The sequence below is a fragment of the Lolium rigidum genome, chromosome 2, assembly GCF_022539505.1.
Source record: "Lolium rigidum isolate FL_2022 chromosome 2, APGP_CSIRO_Lrig_0.1, whole genome shotgun sequence".
Taxonomy (NCBI): domain Eukaryota; kingdom Viridiplantae; phylum Streptophyta; class Magnoliopsida; order Poales; family Poaceae; genus Lolium; species Lolium rigidum.
The window spans coordinates 125,602,200-125,612,663 of NC_061509.1; positions in this window are offsets into that span (position 1 = coordinate 125,602,200).

The window sequence follows — 10,464 nt, forward strand, 5'->3', positions numbered from 1 at the left end:
GATGAACCGGTGCACCAAAACTCACATAAAAGACATATTGAAAACATTATAAGACTCTACACCGTCTTCCTTGTTGTTCAAACTCAATACTAGAAATTATCTAGACTTTAGAGAGACCAATTATGCAAACCAAATTTTAGCATGCTCTATGTATTCTTCACTAATAGGTGCAAAGTATATGATGCAAGAGCTTAAACATGAGCACAACAATTGCCAAGTATCACATTACCCAAGACATTATAGCAATTACTACATGTATCATTTTCCAATTCCAACCATATAACAATTTAACGAAGAGGAAACTTCGCCATGAATATTATGAGCTAAGAACACATGTGTTCATATGAACCAACGGAGCGTGTCTCTCTCCCACACAAGCATGATGTAATCCAATTTATTCAAACAAAAACAAAAACAAAAGCACACGGACGCTCCAAGTAAAGCACATAAGATGTGACCGAATAAAAATATAGTTTCAGGGGAGGAACCTGATAATGTTGTTGATGAAGAAGGGGATGCCTTGGGCATCCCCAAGCTTAGACGCTTGAGTCTTTTTGATATATGCAGGGATGAACCACCGGGGCATCCCCAAGCTTAGAGCTTTCACTCTCCTTGATCGTAGTATATCATCCTCCTCTCTTGACCCTTGAAAACTTCCTCCACACCAAACTCGAAACAACTCATTAGAGGGTTAGTGGACAATAAAAATTAACATGTTCAGAGGTGACACAATCATTCTTAACACTTCTGGACATTGCATAAAGCTACTGGACATTAATGGATCAAAGAAATTTATCCAACATAGCAAAAGAGGCAATGCGAAATAAAAGGCAGAATCTGTCAAAACAGAACAGTCCGTAAAGATGGATTTTATTAGGCCACCAGACTTGCTCAAACGAAAATGCTCAAATTGAATGAAAGTTGCGTACATATCTGAGGATCACTCACGTAAATTGGCATAATTTTCTGAGTTACCTACAGAGAATTAGACCCAGATTCGTGACAGCAAAGAAATCTGTTTCTGCGCAGTAATCCAAATCTAGTACTTACTTTGCTATCAAAGACTTTATTTGGCACAACAAAACACAAAACTAAGATAAGGAGAGGTTGCTACAGTAGTAAACAACTTCCAAGACACAAATATAAAACAAAGTACTGTAGCAAAATAACACATGGGTTATCTCCCAAGAAGTTCTTTTCTTTATAGCCATTAAGATGGGCTCAAGCAGCTTTAATGATGCACTCGCAAGAAATAGTATTTGAAGCAAAAGAGAGCATCAAGAGGCAAATACAAAACACATTTAAGTCTAACATGCTTCCTATGCATGGGAATCTTGTAAATAAACAAGTTCATGAAGAGCAAAGTAACAAGCATAGGAAGATAAAACAAGTGTAGCATCAAAAATTTCAGCACATAGAGAGGTGTTTTAGTAACATGAAAATTTCCACAACCATATTTTCCCCTCTCATAATAACTTTCAGTAGCAACATGAGCAAACCCAACAATATAACTATCAAATGAAACATTCTTATCATGAGTCTCATGCACAAAATTATTACTACTCCCAATATAAGCATAATCAGTTTTATTAGTTGTAGTGGGAGCAAATTCAACAAAGTAGCTATCATTATTATTCTCATCAAGTGTAGGAGGCATATTGTAATCATAATCAAATTCACTCTCCATAGTAGGTGGCACCAAAAGACCACTATCATTATAATCATCATAAATAGGAGGCAAAGTATTATCAAAGAAAATTTCCTCCTCAATGCTTGGGGGACTAAAAAGATCATGAAAACCAGCTTCCCCAAGCTTAGAACTTTCTATATCATTATCAACAATGGTGTTCAAAGCGTTCATACTAATATTACTACCAGCATGCAAACAAGATTTCATAGGTTTTTTAATTTTCGCATCAAACAATCCATGTTTTAAATCAGGAAATAGAATAAGAAGCTCACTCTTGTACATTATGCCAAACTAGTGTAAACAAGAAACAACAAGATGCAATTGCAGGATCTAAAGGAAATAGCTTCGAGCACACACACGACGGCGCCGTAAAAATACTTTACCCGGGACCGTAGTATGAGTGCCTTTTACCTTTCCTCCCCGAGCAACGGCGCCGTGAAAAGTGCTTGATGTCTACGGGAGCTTCTATTCTTGTAGACAGTGTTGGGCCTCCAAGAGCAGAGGTTTGTAGAACAAGCAGCAAGTTTCCCTTAAGTGGATTACCCAAGGTTTATCGAACTCGGGGAGGAAGAGGTCAAAGATATCCCTCTCATGCAACCCCGCAACCACAAAGCAAGAAGTCTCTTGTGTCCCCAACACACCTAATAGGTGCACTAGTTCGGCGAAGAGATAGTGAAATACAGGTGGTATAAATAAGTATGAGCGAGTAGCAACGGTGCCGTGAAAAGTGCTTGGCGTGTAGTTGATGGTGGTGGTATTGCAGCGAGTAGTAACGCATAGAAACAAGAAACAAGCAGTAGTAACTCAGCGAGTATTTAGGAACAAGGCCTAGGGTTTACACTTTCACTAGTGGACACTCTCATCATTGATCACATAACAGAATAGATAAATGCATACTCTACACTTTTGTTGGATGATGAACACATTGCGTAGGATTACACGAACCCTCAATGCCGGAGTTAACAAGCTCCACAATAATGCTCATATTTTAGTAACCTTTAGTGTAAGATAGATCAATAGACTAAACCAAGTACTAGCATAGCATGCACACTCGTCACCTTCATGCATATGTAGGAGGAATAGATCACATCAATATTATCATAGCAATAGTTAACTTCGCAATCTACAAGAGATCATGATCATAGCATAAACCAAGTACTAACACGGTGCACGCACTGTCACCTTTGCACACATGCAGGAGGAATAAACTACTTTAATAACAAATCACTAGAGTAGCACATAGATAAATTGTGATACAAAACATGTTGCAATCTTAAAGGGATATAAATAAGCACCTCACTATGCCATTCAACAAGTGAATAAGTATTCCGTGAAATCTAGCCTAAGAGACCCACACGGTGCACACACTTGTCACCTTTACACACGTGGGACGAGGAGTCTCCGGAGATCACATAAGTAAAACTCACTTGACTAGCATAATGACATCTAGATTACAAGCATCATCATATGAATCTCAATCATGTAAGGCAGCTCATGAGATTATTGTATTGAAGCACATAGGAGAGAGATGAACCACATAGCTACCGAGTACAGCCCCGAGCCTCGATGGAGAACTACTCCCTCCTCATGGGAGCAGCAGCGGTGATGAAGATGGCGGTGGAGATGGCAGCGGTGTCGATGGAGAAGCCTTCCGGGGCACTTCCCCGCTCCGGCAGGTGCCGGAACAGAGACTCCTGTCCCCCAGATCTTGGCTTCGCGATGGCGGCGGCTCTGGAAGGTTTTCGTGGGTTTCGTCAATTGCCTCAGGGTTTTCTGATCCAGGGGCTTTATATAGGCGGAGAGGCGGCGCCAGAGGGTCGAAGGGGGGCCCACACCCTAGGGGGGCGCCCCCCCCTTGGCCGCGCCGGGGTGTGGTGTGGGGCCCCCAGGGCTCCCCTCTAATCCTTCCCGGGTGTTCTGGATGCTTCCGATGAAAATAGGAACTTTGGCGTTGATTTCGTCCGATTCCGAGAATATTTCGTTACTAGGATTTCTAAACCAAAAACAGCAGAAAACGAGAACCGGCACTTCGGCATCTTGTTAATAGGTTAGTTCCAGAAAATGCACGAATATGACATAAAGTGTGCATATAACATGTAGATAACATCAATAATGTGGCATGGAACACAAGAAATTATCGATACGTTGGAGACGTATCAGTGCCTCGATCTAATAATGTGTGTGCGCACTCGATCGATGATCCCTAAACCTTAAACAACCCTAAATCCGTAATCCCTAAACCCTAAACCCTAAACACCCTAAACACTAAACCCTATACCCTAGACCCTAAACCCTAACCCTCTGCCCTGGCTAACCCTAAACCCTAATTAAACCCTATGTATAGGCCAACGACACTTAATTGTGCATCGAGCAGCCCGGGGTGCCTCGCGGTCCTCTAATTAAATTAATTAAATGCGCCATGCATTAACCCTAAACCATATATATGTAACTAACCCTAGCTAATCAACCCTACTTAATTAAAACACATAACCCTAAACTATACTAGATATAACCCGATCTAATAAAAACATGCTCTATATATAACAGATAGCTAGCAAACCGTAGATTAACACCAATTAAAATATACATGGCCTATATCGATCATGTTGTATAACATATCCCTGAGATTCATTAATTAATTATATAATTATCGTGAGAAATTAATTAACTTGAATTTTGACAAGTTCTCTCGAATGAAAACACATTTGATTAAGTTGCCTCATAATATACATATAATTAGTGTGCATGCATGGCCTACAATGCATTCGTGCATATATTTTAATGTATATTTGAACATATATATTTCTCGATCATCTATATATCGTTGGTGGCCCAAAAAACACACATATATACGCATGCACTTTATGCGTAAAGGCGCGCGCGGGTGCCTCTAATAATGTGTGTGCGCACTCGATCGATGATCCCTAAACCTTAAGCAACCCCTAAAACCTTAAATCCCTAATCCCTAATAGTCCCTAATCCCTAATCCCTAAACCCTAAACACCCTAAACACTAAACCCTAAACCCTAAACCCTAACCCTAACCCTAACCCTAACCCTAACCCTAACCCCAACCCTAACCCTAACCCTAACCCTAACCCTAACCCTAACCCTAACCCTAACCCTAAACCCTAGCTAACCCTAAACCCTAAACCCTAGACCCTAAACCCTAGACCCTAAACCCTAACCCTAACCCTAACCCTAACCCTAAACCCTAGCTAACCCTAAAACCCTAATTAAACCCTATGTATAGGCCAACGACACTTAATTGTGCATCGAGCAGGCCGGGGGTGCCTCGCGGTCCTCTAATTAAATTAAATGTGCCATGCATTAACCCTAAACCATATATATGTAACTAACCCTAGCTAGCTAATCAACCCTACTTAATTAAAACACATAACCCTAAACTAAACTAGCTAGCTATAACCCGATCTAATAAAAACATGCTCTATATGTAGCAGCTAGCTAGCAAACCGTAGATTAACACCAATTAAAATATACATGGCCTATATCGATCATGTTGTATAACATATCCCTGAGATTCATTAATTAATTATATAATTATCGTGATAAATTAATTAACTTGAATTTTGACAAGTTCTCTCGAATGAAAACACATTTGATTAAGTTGCCTCATAATATATATATAATTAGTGTGCATGCATGGCCTACAATGCATTCGTGCATATATTTTAATGTATATTTGAACATATATATTCTTGGGGATTTCAATCTCGATCTCTCTCTCTCGATCATCTATATATCGTTATTGGTGGCCCAAAAAACACACATATATACGCATGCACTTTATGCGTAAAGGCGCGCGCGGTGCCTCTAATAATGTGTGTGCGCACTCGATCGATGATCCCTAAACCTTAAACAACCCCTAAAACCTTAAATCCCTAAGCCCTAAACCCTAAACACCCTAAACACTAAACCCTAAACCCTAAACCCTAACCCTAACCCTAACCCTAACCCTAACCCTAACCCTAACCCTAAACCCTAGCTAACCCTAAACCCTAGACCCTAGACCCTAAACCATATACCCTAAACCCTAACCCTAACCCTAACCCTAAACCCTAGCTAACCCTAAAACCCTAATTAAACCCTATGTATAGGCCAACTACACTTAATTGTGCATCGAGCAGGCCAGGGGGTGCCTCGCGGTCCTCTAATTTTAAATGTGCCATGCGCGCATTAACCCTAAACCATATATATGTAACTAACCCTAGATAATCAACCCTACTTAATTAAAACACATAACCCTAAACTGTACTAGCTAGCTATAACCCGATCTAATAAAAACATGCTCTATATATAGCAGCTAGCTAGCAAACCGTAGATTAACACCAATTAAAATATACATGGCCTATATCAATTTTAATATATATTTGAACATATTCTAGGGGATTTCAATCTCTCTCTCTCGATCATCTATATATCGTTGTTGGTGGCAAAAAACACACACATACATATATACGCATGCACTTTATGCGCAAAGGCGCGGGGTGCCTCTAATAATGTGTGTGCGCACTCGATCGATGATCCCTAAATAACCTTAAACAACCCTAAAACTCCCCTAAACCCTAAACACCCTAAACACTAAACCCTAGACCCTAAGCACCCTAAACACTAAACCCTAAATCCTAGACCCTAAACACCGTAAACACTAAACCCTAAACCCTAAACACCCTAAACACTAATTAATTAAACCCTAGACCCTAAACACCCTAAACTAAACCCTAGACCCTAGCTAGCTAAACACCCTAAACACTAAACCCTAAACCCTAGCTAACCCTAAACCCTAATTAAACCCTATATATAGGCCAACGACACTTAATTGTGCATCAAGCAGGCCAGGGGTGCCTAGCTCGTGGTCCTCTAGTTAAATTAAATGTGCCATGCATTAACCCTAAACCATATATATAACTAACCCCTAGCTAATCAAACCCTAGTTCATTAAAACACATAACCCTAAACTATACTAGCTAGCTATAACCCGATCTAATAAAAACATGCTCGATCTATATATATAGCAGCTAGCTAGCAAATTAAACGGTAGATTAACACCAATTAATATATACGACATGGCCTATATCGATCATATGTTGTATAACATCTCCCCGAGATTCATTAATTAATTATATAATTATCGATGATAAATTAATTAACTTGAATTTTGACAAGTTCTCTCGAATGAAAACACATTTGATTAAGTTTCCTCATAATATATATATAATGAGTGTGCATGCATGGCCTACCATGCATGCATTAGTGCATATATTTTAATATATATTTGAACATATTCTTGGGAATTTCAATCTCTCTCTCTCTCGATCATCTATATATCGTTGTTGCCCAAAAAAACACACACATATACACATGCACTTTATGCGCAAAGGCGCGTGTGCCTCTAATAATGTGTGTGTGCGCACTCGATCGATGATCCATAAACCTTAAACCCTAAATAAACCCTAATCCCTAATCCCTAAACCCCTAAACACCATAAACATTAAACCCTAGACCCTAGACCCTAGACCCTAAACCCTAACCCTAAACCCTAAACCCTAATTAAACCCTATATATAGGCCAATGACACTTAATTGTGCATCAAGCAGGCCAGGGGTGCCTTAGCTCGCGGTCCTCTAATTAAATTAAATGTGCCATGCATATATATATATATATATATATATATATATATATATATATATATAGGTCTGCTATTCTCGAACCGGTTCGAGAATAACTATTCTCGAACCCTTCTCGAACTTCCGCGTGTTTCACAAGTGAACTTCTCGACGGAATACCGAATTGCATGTTCGTGCGGACAAGTATTTTCATGATGATTTTCAAACCGCTTATCGGATTGATGCGTATAATATACCGTTGGATTCGCACGGAAATTTCGCATCTTTTTCTTGTTCATTGTTTTCACAAATTCTATATTGATTAAAACTAATTTGAAATATACAAAATAACGTTTTCGCGGATTTCTCTATTGTTGTACAGTTTTGGGGTTCCAGTTTTCAAACCGTTTATCGGAATGATGCGTATGATACGCCGTTGGAAAGGTACTGACTAGGCGCACCTTTTTCATGAAGAACACTTTTCTAAATTCTTTATAGTTTAAGAGCAGATTTCAAAATACGTGATTACGTTTTTCGAACTCGCTCGGTTTTTCGAACTGTTTTTGTGGCTTATTTTTGAACCACTTATCGGAATGTTCCAAATGATATTGCGTTGAAAAGATATTGATTATGCGCATCTTTTTCATGTTGAATCTTTTTCCAAATTCTAAATGGTTTTAGTTTAATTTCAGAAATACATAAAAGTGAAGATGACGCCGACACAAGAACATTTCGAAATTGCTCATCTAGATTGATTAGGTGTGGCATTGCGATATGTTGGAGTATTAGTAAAGTTATATTAGTGCTAATTGTACGTGGCGCCGGTCAATTTGCAGTAATTATAGGTTGTACGTACGATTTCTATGCATATGATTTCCGCCTGAAAAAATAGAGTACATGAGCTGCTCGAATATGGAAATGAACTTCTCGATATTTTGTTAGTGAACTTCCCGGTCGCGGTATAAAAGTTTCAGGCATGCTCAAAATGTACTTCCCGCATGTTCAAAGTGAACTTTCGTGTCGGTACAAAGTGAAGTTTGACAAAAGCAAATTTCGGTATGTTTATGGTGAACTTCCCCGTGTTAAAAGTGAATATTAACAAATAATAATTTCCGTACTTCCTCCACGTTCAAAGGTAATATAAAAAAATAATTTTCCAGCTTGGTTATAGCGAATTTCGAAAAGAGTAAATTTTTGGTCATGTAAAAGGTGAACTTCCACGCAGCGCAAAGTGAACTTCGTTCGATAAAAAGTTATTTTCTATCTTGACCAACGTTAATTTTGACAAAAAAAATTTGGTTTTTTTAAAGTGAACTTGTGCTCAGTACAAAGTAACCTTTGGCCCCAACCAAAGTGAATTTTGACAAAGAGTAAGGTTAAATTCCACGTGACAGAATGTATACTGCTGCTCATACCAAAGTGAATTTTGACAAAAATGTAAATTCCCAAGCATGTTCGAGGTGAACTTCTTGTTCATTCAATGTGAACTTCCAGCTTTACATAGGTGGACCCCGGTGTAGCAGAACAAACATGGTAGTGGCCAGTAATCAACCTCTAGAACCGGCCAATCCACTATTTACTCAAGAATGGTAAATAACACATGAATGCGGACCATTATTTACACAAGATCTATAAGACAGATACGAATCCTACATAGCAAAACTTCTCCCCTAAATACATGAGCTAATTCAAAAATATTATAGTGTCTTCCAGCCAAGCTCTACAAGTCTTGTTGAATTCATCACCCAAGTCGCTACCCCGTAATCACATAATTTGTTAGGACTTCGACATTTAGTAGAACAGGAACTCATCGATACAAGAGTCTAAATAGAGCCTTATTTTATTGATTACAAATATATGTATATGCAAAACTTCCTAAGAAATACAAATGAACTTCTTGATTTTTCGATTATCTAATTTACTTTCTTTTTATAAAACTGATTGACCGGAGCTGCACGGCGCACTGTATTAAAATCGATATAAAATGTAAGGCACAACAACAATAGTTAATAAGCACTCGCACCGTCAAACACAATTCTAATTAACCAACGGCAAATGGTTTTGCCAAAAGAAAATAAAGAACAAAAATAGTAGTGCACAAAGGTGAACTCGCCATACAAAAATAAAGGCTAATTCCCCAAAAGATAAATGCACATTGTGCGACGCAAGATGTATGCTTAACGAATTAGGAGAAGTGAACCCCGCTGCTATACCAAATGAACTTATCAGAAATATAAAAGTGAACTCCACATTCTTTTGTTTTGAACTGGGTGTTTATCATGTCATTTTAACTCGAGCTATTTAGAAAAAAATGAACTTCCAAAAAATAGGAAGTGACCCGCCCTTTGAATAATGCTAACTTATCTACTGCATATTATTTTTCCTTTCATGAATATAAATATTTGAGTCTAGCAGGTATATCATGAATAAACAAAGTTTGTTTGCATCAGCTACGGGACAGATAACACCTACTGTTGTGCAAGCCTGCCTCTAGGCACTGCCCTCGCCGCGGGTGACTACCATGACGTTGATGAGGTTCACAACTTCTCCAAACTTCTCCACTCTTCCAGATTGACTTCTTGTTGGTTGCGTGTCCGATTGTCGACCATCATTGACGAGTGAACTGCTATATAATATAAGTGCGCACTTCCCGGGATTAGGTAAACTCATCACAAACATCTTAAAATCATGCACCTAAGAATCATTGCAATTAGTTTTGCAAATACAAGTATTAATCTATTAGAGGTAACTCATTTCATTCATCCAACCAACTGAACTTCAAGCGCGGAAGAACCAAACTGTGTCAAAAACATATACTGAGATGCAACCACATACGTTCTAAACAGATGTGGCGGGTCAAATATTGATGACCAGGAAAATCAGAGTGGCGTTAACAGCGGGTCATAGGCTTAAGGGGAATTACAGTGAAGGTCGAAAAGTGAACTTTCTTTATAAACAAACTGAATTTATACTATATATAGTCGACGCGCATCGAGCATATATATGTAGCATATTTTGCCCATGCCTGGTTTCTTTTTTCCATAAGAAACAGAGAACAACACACACAGAAAAAAAGACAGAACACTGTTTCAGACGTAGAAATCAACAGTTGACAAACCTAAAACGACTATAGTATTTTCTAGATCAA